The sequence below is a fragment of the Perognathus longimembris genome, chromosome 18 (genome assembly GCF_023159225.1).
Source record: "Perognathus longimembris pacificus isolate PPM17 chromosome 18, ASM2315922v1, whole genome shotgun sequence".
Taxonomy (NCBI): Eukaryota; Metazoa; Chordata; class Mammalia; order Rodentia; family Heteromyidae; genus Perognathus; species Perognathus longimembris.
This window is the reverse complement of record NC_063178.1, coordinates 53,542,538-53,554,541: the sequence shown is the minus strand read 5'-3', so window position 1 is coordinate 53,554,541 and position 12,004 is coordinate 53,542,538. Positions and strand designations below refer to the sequence as shown.

The window sequence follows — 12,004 nt, the reverse complement described above, 5'->3', positions numbered from 1 at the left end:
AGTTGTGATGGCCATGGAAGGGGCTTTTCTCAGGGGAGAGGCGGAGAGGACTGAGACTCACAGCACCTTGTGAGCATGGGGTTGTGTTCCATCATGGCCACTAGGAGTTTCAGCGTGAATGCAGAGACCAGATAAGACTGGATGAGGACCTAGGTGAACCTGCAGCACACAGATGCCAACCCGTCAGTGCATTTCCTTAGTCCAGCACCCCCAAAACACACCCACCAGAAACCCACTGCCAGTGGCTCATAGCCTGGCATCCCAGCTACTCAGGAGGCTGAGATCTGAGAATCAGGGTTCAAAGACAGCCAGGATAGGAAAGTCTGTGAGACTCTCATCTCCAATAAACCTACCAAAAAACCGGAAGTGGCACTGTGGCTCAAGTGGCAGAGCACTAGCCTTGAGCTGAAGAGCTCAGGGACAGCACACAGGCCATGAGTTCAAGTCCCAGGACCAACAAAATAAAACACATGATACGCCTGACCCCTTGCTGAAGGCCTTGGGTGACAGACCTGTGGAAGTTGCTGCAGCACTGAAGCCCAGTACTCACAGGGGAGCAACACGTCTCAGATGAGGCTCAGGAGACTACTTTCCAAGTCTGTGTTGGTCTCCTCTTTGCCGGCTCTGGGCTCCTCGTTCACAAGGAATGATGGGATTTCCAACAGGAGCCCCAAGCTCAGGAGTCTCCATTCCACTAGAAAGGAATGAAAAGAAAATGCAAGCTGGGAGTGGTGGCTCACACCTGTAATTCTGGCTTCTCAAAAAGGCTGAGATCTGGAGGATCATGGTCCGTGGCCAGCCTAGGGCAGGAAAGTCCATGAGACTCTTATCTCCAATGAATCACCCAGAAAACCAGAAGTGATACTATGGCTCCAGTAGTAGAGTACTAGCCTTGAGCTGAAGAGCACAGGCACAGAACCTGGGCCCTGAGTTCAAGTCCTGTGACTGACAAAAAGTGGACGATGCCAAGAATAAGGGACAACATGGAGAGATGGTAACACCACACATGTGGAACAGCTGAACTGCATCTTCAGACCTTGCTTACCATTTTGACTCAGAACCAGAGATACCAATGGAGGCAGGACATCGGTGATGACCTGCAAGGAAGAGGGACAGAGGTTCAAATCTCAGGGAAAGCTGTCAAGTACCAAGACAGTATATCAAAAGATAAGTGGGGGACACTGGATGCGCAAGGCTTATACTTATCATCCTAACTACGCAGGAGGCTGAGATCTGGGGTCAAGGTTCGATTCCAACCTGGGCAGGAAAGTCCATGAGATTCTTATCTCCAATGAACCAGCAAAAAACAAGCCAGAGGTGGTGCTGTGGCACTAAGTTATAGAGTGCTAACCTTGAACACAAAGAGCTCAGGGACAGCACCCAGGCCATGAGTTCAAGTAACACAGCCAACAAAAAAAAACAAGGATTGGAATGGGGGGATGGAGCAGAAAGCACACTGAAATGAACACAGACATAAAACCTTGGGTCCAAGCTCAAGCAAGACATTTTAGACTTGAACTTGAATCCTTCCTGCCTCAGTCTCTCATGTCCCAGACTACAGGTATGTCCCACCAAGCTTGTCTGTCCACTGCCTATGTTTCTAAGCTCTGATTCTTGGAAACATCTAGAAGCTAAGCTACTGAAGCATACAGGAGTCTATTTAGTGTCCAGATCTTGGATTTGAACACCATCTCTCAGTCAGGATGTCCGACCTGACAACAAATAGGTGACAAGAAGAAATGCTAATCCCCAGGCCCTAAATCAACATGAACACGATGGAACTCAGGGTGAAGCTGGGATCTCAGGGTTTGGGGATGACAAGGGTTAACTACTTGGGATCTCCATCCAATAGAGCATCAATTGGTAGCTTTGAACTCTCGGTATGAAATTTCCAGCCATGCCACAAGTACAAGCCCCACAACTGACAAAAAAAAAAAAAGAACAGAAACCAATGTAGAAAATTGTCACCATGTAATGAAATACAAACAACAATGGACAAAGGAAGACTACATGACTAATAGTTGGAAATCATTTGCATCCCATTCTCCCAACCTTATCTGAAATATTTTCACAGTGACGTTTAATACCAAGATTCATTAAATTGCACAATCAGACATATGCATGGGAGAGGAGCGTCTAGCCAGGTTTAAATCCATCCGTGGAGAATGGCTTGTCTTTGTCCACCGGCCTATTAAATGTACACTGCCACACATGCAAATCTTCACACCTCATTATCCTCTGCTCCAAGTCACCAGAGTCACGTGCACAAAACAGCGGACAGCCAATAAAAGACTGCAGAAGCTTAGAGGCTTTTTCAAATGAGTTTCTCAGGCTGGGCAGTGGTGGGTGTTGCACACATCTGTAATCCCAGGTACTCTCAAGAGACTGAGATCTGAGTATGGTGGTTCAAAGCTACCCCAGAGAAGAAGAGTCTATCAGACACTTCTTTCAAGTAAGCCAGAAAGGAGGGGGAAAAATAGCAAAAGTGGCAATGTGGCTCAAATTGTAGAGCACTAGTCTTGAACCAAAAAGGCTAGGAACAGCATGAAAGCCCTGAGTTCAAGCTCCAGGACTGAGACTTGATCTCAGGGCCTGGGTACTCTCTCTAAGCTTTTTCACACAGGCCTGGGTACTAGACCACTTGAGCCACAGCTCTATTTTTGGCTTTTCTTTCTTTCTTTTTTTGGTGGTTCATTTGGAGATAAGAGTCTCACAGACTTTACCAGCCAATTTGGCTTTGAACTGTGATTCTCCAGATCTCAGCCTCCTGGCTAGCAAAGTAGGTATGAGCCACTGGTACCCGGCTCCATTCCCAAGTCTCACAACTGAGCTTTCAGAGAAGAGTTGCTCACATGGCCATGATTGGCACACTGGCATCTTGGCTAGTGGTAGGTTACGGGCAGTTGTAACTGGACTGGTGCTGCAAAACTTACCAATATGGCAGTAATCCTTAGTGCGTCCACAGTGTAATGGTGGAAGAGGAACCACAGTGCAGGGCCCACTTCCCCCATGATGAAGCCCTGGGCCTGCTAAACCCCTGTAGTGCACACATTCTCCATCACCTTTGCAGCCATGTGGTTCACCACGTGGTCTTCCTGCAATCAGGGCAGATCACAGCCACCAGTGAGCCCAGGAACCAGGGTAGGCACTCATCTCCCCAGCCAGCCAGCCAAAAGCAGAGAGGGGTGGTGTGGTGCAAGAAGGAGAGTGCCAGGCTCTCCTCCCAGGGGGAAAAGCCAAGGGAAAGAGGGATGTGCTGAGTTCAAGCCCAAGCCCAAGCACAAAAATGAAAGAAAGGGAGAGAAAAGGAGATAGATGGATGGAAGGAAGGAGGGAAAATGCATGGATGGATGGAAGGAGGGAAAAAAAGATGGATAGATGGAGGGATGATGCAAATAGCATTCACCAATCTCAAAATAGCAAAAAACTGAAAAGTCCAAAATTTAGGGGGAGCTCAAAAATGCCATCCAACACTTAACATGCACCAAGGCCCTGGGTTTGAGTTCCTGAGCCAAAAATGCATAGAACTCCTCATTGACATCATGTTTACCAACACATTCAAAGGCAAAATCACACTCAACTTAAAAATGTGAGGCGCGGGTGGTTCATGCCTGTCGTTCCAGCTACTCAAGAGGTTGATATCTGGAGGACTGCAGTTCAAAGCCAGTGGGGACAGCAAAGTCTGTGATATTCTGATCTCCCATGAACCACCAGGTAACGGGGAAGTGGTGCTGTGGTTCAAGAGGTAGAACACCAGCCTTGAGCAAAAGAAACCCTGGGTCCAAGTCCCTTGTGACAGAAATAAAAATCAAAAGCTCACTCATTTTTCTGTTCTCTGGTGCCTTAGTGCCTGATGGGAGGGAAGGGAAGGTGCAATTCGGATTTGGGGGAGGTCTACACAGGCCCAGAGCCTTATCCCTTCTCAAAGGCATCTCATGACCACTGTGTTCATGGCCAGCTTTCTCAAGAGTTCTTTTTCTCCTCCTAAAGTGAAGTGGAAGGAAAGATGGTAAGGCAGGCAGACATGAACTCATCCAAGGAGAAAATAAAAAGACAGTCCCAGCCCCACACTAGTAGCACGCGCAAGTCATCCCAGCTACTCAGGAGCCTGAGATCTGAGGATTGCAGTTCAAAGCCAGCCCAAGACAGGACAAGTCTGTGAGATTCTGATCTCCAAGGAATGGGCTTTAAAAAGCCAGAAGTGGAGAATGGTAGCTTAGTGGCAGAGCACTCAGGCCCTGAGTTCAAGCCCCAAGACCAGAACCAATAAATAAATAAATGAACAAGGCTTCAGAATCTGCTGCACTGCACCCAACTGTGAATAAAATGGACAGTGGGGACAGAAGGCATAGCTCAGGTGGTAGAACACTAGCCAAGGAGCAAGAGTGACACCTACAGAGAGTGGAGAAAGAGAAGGGTGAGAGAGAGGGAGAAAGGGGAGGGAGAGGAGAGCAAGCAGGAAGCTGCACTGGTGGCGGATGCTACTCAGGCCCCTCAGTAGCCCTGTGGGGAGAGCGTGAACCCAGTGTGTGTGTACATGTCAGGGAGAATGAGACAGTCCAGCTGACAGTCTCACCTGAGTGGCCACAAGATACAGCAGCTCCCTGAGTGTGGGCAGAAGGATCTGTTTCAATTTGCTCTTCCTGAAGTTCTCCCGAATTAATTCAGTTAAGAGAGAAATTGCCTGCAAGAGAGACAGAGAGAGAGTCTATTATTTCAGAACCATGTCACACACACGTCCTTAGTCTTTATATGAGGAGTAAACCAACCATCCTATTTAAACCCCTATTGCTAGGGGTTTGTTTTTCTGCTTTTTGGTGCCATGGAGATTTGAACTCAGGGCTTGGAGCTTATAAGGCCGTTCATTCTTAACAGATCCCAGTTGGGCAATGGTGGTTCCTACCTATCATCCCGAATCCTCAGGAGGCTGAGATCTGAGGATCATAGTTCAAAGTCAACCTGGGAAGAAAAGTCTACAAGACTCTAAGCTCCAATATACCACCAAAGAACTGGAAGTGGTGCTGTGGCTCAAGTGGTAGAACACTAACCTTGAGTACAAAGAGGCTCAGGACAACACCTGAAGCCTGAATTCAAGCCCCACGACTGACAAAAAAATTGTCCCTTTGGTTTAGTAACATACAAGGTAGAATTAGCAAGTAGCTGGGCTGATGCTATTGTAGCCATGGGTTCACATTTTTTTGGTTTGTTTGATCTTGGCTGGTAGGTTTCAAATAAGCGTGTTATGGACTTTCCAGCCTGGGCTGGCTTTGAACCAGAATCCTCAGATCACATCCTCCTGAATAGGTAGTATGATAGCACTCTGCCCCACTGAATGTGAACAAGGATATTTTCAGGATCAAGAGCAGGTATATTGCTGAGTATGTTTGCTTATGTCTGTAATCCCAGTTCTGTGCAAGGTAGATACTGGGAGAACTGGGGCAAGTCTGGCCAAAAAAGTTAGCCAGACACTCCCTACCCCAACCCCCATTGCAACCACTAAATAGGGCATGGTGGCGAGTGTCTGTAATTCTAGCTGACTGAGAGAAGCTTCTTTTTGAAGATTATAATTTGACAACAGCTGGGGCTAAGAGAAATAAAAATCCAACACTCTATCTGAAAACCAAACCAAAATAATAACAACAATAATAGTAATAATTAATAACAATAATAATAAAGGCTTTGCCTGTGTATTTGTAAGCACAAGAGCCCTGAGTTCAAATGCCAGGCTTGCCAAAAAAATTCAAAAAATAGTGTTACACATATTATTTCAGTACAGGGATCCCAAGTTTTGTACCTGCCAGAATGACCAGCCTCTGAAGGCTTTTGAACCATTTTGTGCAAGTCACGTGACTTCAGATAAAGCCAAAAACCCCACCATTTCTGCTCACATTTATTACAAAATGGCTTTTGATTTCATAACAGCAGTTTGAGCACAGGCAATCCAGCCCTAAGTGATCATTTGCAATACTCAGCCAGCCGACAGCACTGGAGTTTGTAGTTTCCATCTATTTAATAGAACTAGCCATAGTTAGGACTTAAAATATAATAATGTCTTTTAGAAATGAGACAGAAGCCCTGCCCTCTCTTCTTTTCCTTTATGTTGCATGTTCAAAAATACAAGAGTCACACAGTACCTGCTTATCTTATTTTGTAGATTTTAATTTCAAGGTTGGAAGAGCAGGGTTTTGGGTTGCAGGGGTGTTGGCACTGGAGCTTCAACTCAGGGCCTAGATGCTGCCCCTTAGCTGATGTGTTTAAGGCTAGCACTATACCACAAGAGCCACAGCACGACTTACAATTTTCTGGTGGTTCATTGAAGATGAGTCTCATGGACTTTCCTGCCTAGGCTGGCTTTGAACCACGATCTTTGGATCTTAGCCTCCTGAGTAGCTGGACAGGGGTGAGCTACCAGCACCTTGCAAAGGGACCATTTTAAACCCTCATGTCACTGATTCCAAAGGAAGATGGAACTATATTATGTTACCCCAGCAACATTACTTTTTAAATCACACATTGTGCACCCAGGGCCTAAGTTCAAGATCCAATACCAGCACCAAAAAGAAAAAGAAAGAAAGAAAAAGAGGGGGGCCTTTTAGTTGCTAAAATAATCTAAAAGTTGTCCCCCAAAAGGCAATTATCATAACTACAATTCTTACATACTAGGTATTCCTAGTATTTATTTATTTGTTCTTCAGAGTCTTTTTTTTTTTTTTTTTGCCAGTCCTGGGCGTTGGACTCAGGGCCTGAGCACTGTCCCTGGCTTCTTTTTGTTCAAGGCTAGCACTCTGCCACTTGAGCCGCAGCGCCACTTCTGGCCATTTTCTGTATATGTGGTGCTGGGGAATCGAACCAAGGCCTTCATGTATACAAGGCAAGTACTCTTGCCACTAGGCCATATCCCCAACCCCCAGAATCTCTTTTTAAAAGCATTTCCAGACCACCTAAAATAAAAAGAACAAGAAAGCTATTGTAAATTGCATTTTTCTGTTCCAGAGAATAAATCTGATTTAGCTTTGTTTGGTGAGATTCCTGCCTGGCACCAACTCACTTTCCAAGATGCTTTCATCTGATACAAAACTAAATGTGATGCTTTGCTAACTTCCCAAATCACACAGCAATCAAACATATGAGCCTTAAAATCTAGCAATGATGGGGCTGGGGATATGGCCTAGTGGCAAGAGAGCCTTCCTTGTATACATGAGGCCCTGGGTTCGATTCCCCAGCACCACATATACAGAAAACGGCCAGAAGTGGCGCTGTGGCTCAAGTGGCAGAGTGCTAGCCTTGAGCAAAAGGAAGCCAGGGACAGTGCTCAGGCCCTGAGTCCAAGGCCCAGGACTGGCCAAAAAAAAAAAAAAAATCTAGCAATGATATCGGATGCCAGTGGTTCATGCCTGCCATCCGAGCTACTGAGGAGGCTGAGATCTAGAAGACCATGGTTCAAAGCCAGCCCAGGCAGGAAAGTCCATGAGGCTTTTATCTCCAATGGACCACAGAAAAAACCAGAAGTGCTGCTGTGACTCAAGTGGTAGAGTGCTAGCCTTGAACAAAAGAAGCTCAGGGATAGTGCTCAGGCCCTGAGTTCAAGCCCCAAGACTGGCAAAAAGAAAATAGTTATAGCAGAAAAAACAGGGCTGAAAATTGTTCAGAAGTGAGATGAATTTTATCATTATAACAAATTAAGAAGCATATATTTTAGGAATTATTTGATGAGAAGTTTTTGAGTTCCAGCAAAAGGGAAATTCAAATATGGAAATTTCCCAGATGAGACATTCCTGCATATTACAGATTAACAGAAGAAATGAATCAACAAGGTGACAAGGTTTTAATTCACCACAGTAAAATGTGATCATGATTCATGCTTGCTTTTATCATTCTCAACAAATTCAGCTATCACACGATCCAAATTCAAAACAGAAGCCATGTACAAATGGCTCAGGCCTATAATCCTAGCTACTCAGGAGGCTCAGATCTGAAGAATCATGGTTGAAAGCCAGCCTGGGCAGGGAAGTCTGTGAGACTCTTTTCTCCAATGAACCACCAGAAAACAAGTTATTGGTATTAAAATGTATGTGTTCATGGAGGATTTTTTAAATATATATTATCAGGTTTTCCTACCCAACCACTGTGATGTCGCTCCATTTATTTCATGATTTTTTTTGTCCTGTAAAAATTTTCTACCTTTCTTTTTCCCCTATGGGTTCACTGACAAACGCAAACTGTGATGGCTGGCACCAGAAGCTCATGCCTGTAATCCTAGCTGTGAGGATCTCAGTTCAAAGCCAGCCTGAGGTAGAACAGTCTCCCAGGTCTCAAGAACTCTAAACCTAGGGCTCACAATGAGCTCCCTAATATCTTGAGTCCCTGAGATCAGGTGCAAGATTTTTTTGTCCAGTTGTGGGGCTTGAACATGGGCCTGGGTATAGTCCCGGAGCTCTTCTGGTTAAGGCTAGTGCTCTATCATTTTGAGCCACAACTCCACCTCCAGTTTTCTAATGGTCCAATGTAGATAAGAATCTCAGAGACTTTCCTGCGTTGGCTGGATTTGGACCACGATCCTCAGATCTCAGCCTCCTGAATTGCTGGGATTATAGGCATGTGCCATGGTACCTGGAAAGTACAAAAATGATGAGCCAACATTCTTCCGGAGGGGAGGTGGCAGCTTACAGTTCATCCTGCTAACCTGAAATCATAACAAAGACCAACATAAGGGAGCTCTGTTTTTTCAGGTACTAAAAAGAGAAAAAGAGATGAATGCCACACCCAGTATTTCTTCTAGAAATGGAAGGGTAAGCTCTCAAACTTATGGGAACATTTCCCACCACCCCCCCGCCCTCCCAGTGTTTGAGTGACTTCTAGTGGCTGCTTCAAATATGGCAACAGATTGCTTGTGTAAAACTCCAAAGTTATAACACACACACACACACACACACACACACACACACACACACACACTAAAACTGGCAACACTGCTTTTCTTATAGCATGATTGGAAAACAGGATTAGCATGGAATAAGAATCACCAAGAAGAGGACTTGAGAAGAAAAGGGAAAGGAAGGTGAAGATACTCAAAGTACTTTAAGTAAGAAAATGGAAAAATGAAATCTGCTAAAAAAAAAAAAAAAAACTACCTTAAAAAGGGTGGAGAGGAAACGAGTGTTGGTGTCTCACGCCTGTAATCCCATCTACTCAGGAGGATGAGATCTGAGAACCAAGGTTCAAAGCCAGCCCAAACAAGAAAGCCCACTGAGAGTCCTATCTCCAATTAACCAGCAAAAAGCTGGAGGTGGAAACAAGGCTCAAATAGTAGAGCACCAATGATCAGAAAAACCCAAATGAGAGCTGGAGGTTCTGATTTCAAACCTCATTACCTACACATGTATACAAACATACACACACTCACACAGACACATGTACAAACACACACACACGTGCCACTACTGACTAATGATCCTATAGATTGAAAATCAGTAATTCTTATATGAAATTACCTTGCCACAGGTTTATTTGTATTTCTTAAAAATGGATATGAAAGCCAGGTGCTGGTAGCTCAAGCCTATCATCCTAACTACTCAGGAGGCTGAGATCAGAGGATCAAGGTTCAAAGAGAAAAGAAGAAAAAGAAATCTATTCCCATTCCCTCTGTTAAGCATGGGGAAGGGGAAGAAACAAGGACTGGAGAAGCACTTTGAGAACACAAAGGACCCAGAAACCCCATCTCCAAAGCAAAGTCACCATGGCCTCTGCCACGGCCTATTGCCCAGTCAGGAGCACTCCTTCTCCCAGAATACAAGCTATGTCCTCCTCTTCTCTGTCCACTGAACAGCTCCAACTAAGCTCAGCAATTCATCTACAAACTCCCAACAAGAAAACCATCAGCCACAGCACAACAAAAATCCTCTCCTGGCCCCAAGTCCTTCCTCTTTCCCATAAAGGCTTTGGAATTCTTCTCCATTTTCACTTATGAGAAACTCCCGATGCAAAGGACAAAACATAACAACACATGAGGGCCAATCAGGTGGAAGGATAGCACATGACAACCAGTGAGGCTCAAGTGGTAGAGCACTAGCCTTGAGAGAAAAGCTCAGAGGCAGGGCCCAGGCACCGAGTTGAAGCCAGAAGACAAGAGTAAAACAAACAAAAAAAGGCAATTAAATACTGGGGCCAATACATAATGTAAGACTGGGCAAGATTCAATACTGTAATCTTAGCTACTTGGGAGGTAGAGATTTCAAGGATAACAATTCTAACCCAGCCCAGGCAAAAAGTTCATGAGACTCCCAATGGTTAGGGGAAGTATTGTGTATCCAGCCACAGTCAAGCCCGCCAAGCTACATGTGAAGTAAAAACAGGCAGATCACAGTCCTGAAGTTAAAAAATAAAAGGAGATCTAGTCCGGCTGTATCATTCATAAATCAATTCTATCTGAAAAATAACCAACAAACAAAGGACTAGAGGCATGACACAGTGGTAGAGCGCCTACCTAGCAAACACAAGGCCTTGCATTCAAACTTGAAGACCAGCAAAAATAGAAAAAAGAAAAACCTTACCTCAACGACAGGCACACTCTCCTGGAGCTTGGTGGTATGGGAGGCAAGCAAGGCAATCATCCGAGTTACCTTCAAGCATCTATACAAGAGAAAACACAGAACACAGGCTTGGAAAAGCAGGCAGGGAGGCAGGAAGCACCAAAGAAGGCCTTCAAAGCTAAAGATGTCCATGAGAAAAAAAAGGGCGAGAAGTCGGGGCTGGGGTGGGGTGGGGGGGAAATATAGTCATTTGGTTCCATTGCAAAGGCTACCAGAACCTTCTTTCTAATGCTTGACCTTACTTTTGCTTTTCCACCTGGCATGCTGCACCTACAAAAAGCAAGAGGAGCCAGGCAGTGGTGGCTTTCACCTGCCATCCTACGTTCTTCTGAGGCACAAACAGGCAGATCACAGTCCAGGCCAACCCAAAGAATACACTTAAGAATTCATTCAAAAATCAATGAATGTAAAAAAAAAAAAAAAACAGCTGCAAGTTTAGCTCATATGAGTACAAAACACAGTGCTAAAAAAGAATGGGGGTAGGAGGGGAGAATTTTAGATCACAATCCCATTAAGACTGTAAATAACACCTGTGCTGAGCTGCTGGCTCACACCTGTCATCCTCAAGAGGCTGAAATCTGAGGAAGGAGGTTCGAAGCCAGCCCTGGGGAAGACAAATCTGAGAGACTTATCTCCAAATAACCAGCAAAAAGCCAGAAGTAGAGGTGTGGTTCACATGGTCCAGTACCAGTCTTGAGTGGACAAGACGTCCCGAGTTCAAATCCCACTTTTGGCACATAGACTGACTGATCTTTTTCACACCAAAACACAACCGTTTTTGAAGTTTCTACAACTCCCCATAATCTCAAACTTTATATTTAGATAATTCAAGATGACTCTCTTTTAACTCTTTATCAGTTTACAATCAAGCAGTCTCCAGAAATGGCCCAAGTCAGAGTTATCATTGCTCCACAGTATTTGCTCATTTAGGACTGTATGTGTGGCGTCACACAGGCTGCAGTAACTTCCTAAAATGGTGGGGCACACTTTACATGTACTTACACATCCCAGTTTGGAGCAATCCTTAAATGCTGGGTGAGCAGGTGGAACTAGAATAAAAATTAAACATTGTACATTCAGTCCATCGACCACCACCTAAGAAGGAACATATAAGTGAATAACTCAGACTAAGAGGTCAATGGTTGCCTACAGGAGGGAGCTAAGAACTTAAAAATAGGCAAAAAGCGCATGCAGGATGTGGAGAAAGATCAACACAGAACCTAGTGGCTCACGCCTATAATCCCAGCTACTCAAGAAGCTGAGATCGGAAGATCCTGGTTCAAAGCCAGCTCAAGCAGATACATCCACCAAGAGACTCTTGTCCCACATGAAGCCACAAAAAAAGCTGGAAGCATAGATGAGGCTCAAGAGGTAGAGCTCCAGGACCAAGAAAGCCAAGGGAGGAAATGAGGCAC

At 44.9% G+C, this 12,004-nt stretch overlaps 1 long non-coding RNA gene across 1 annotated transcript; it reads right to left on the bottom strand.

Annotated features, from left to right (window-relative positions):
- Positions 1 to 2,226: 2,226 nt before the first annotated feature.
- Positions 2,227 to 9,594, bottom strand: LOC125366749. The gene is made up of 3 exons (XR_007213965.1): positions 9,430 to 9,594; positions 8,924 to 8,954; positions 2,227 to 2,238 (listed from the first exon to the last, which is right to left on the bottom strand). It is a non-coding gene; the product is annotated as an uncharacterized LOC125366749 (long non-coding RNA).
- Between the last annotated feature and the right edge of the window lie 2,410 nt (positions 9,595 to 12,004).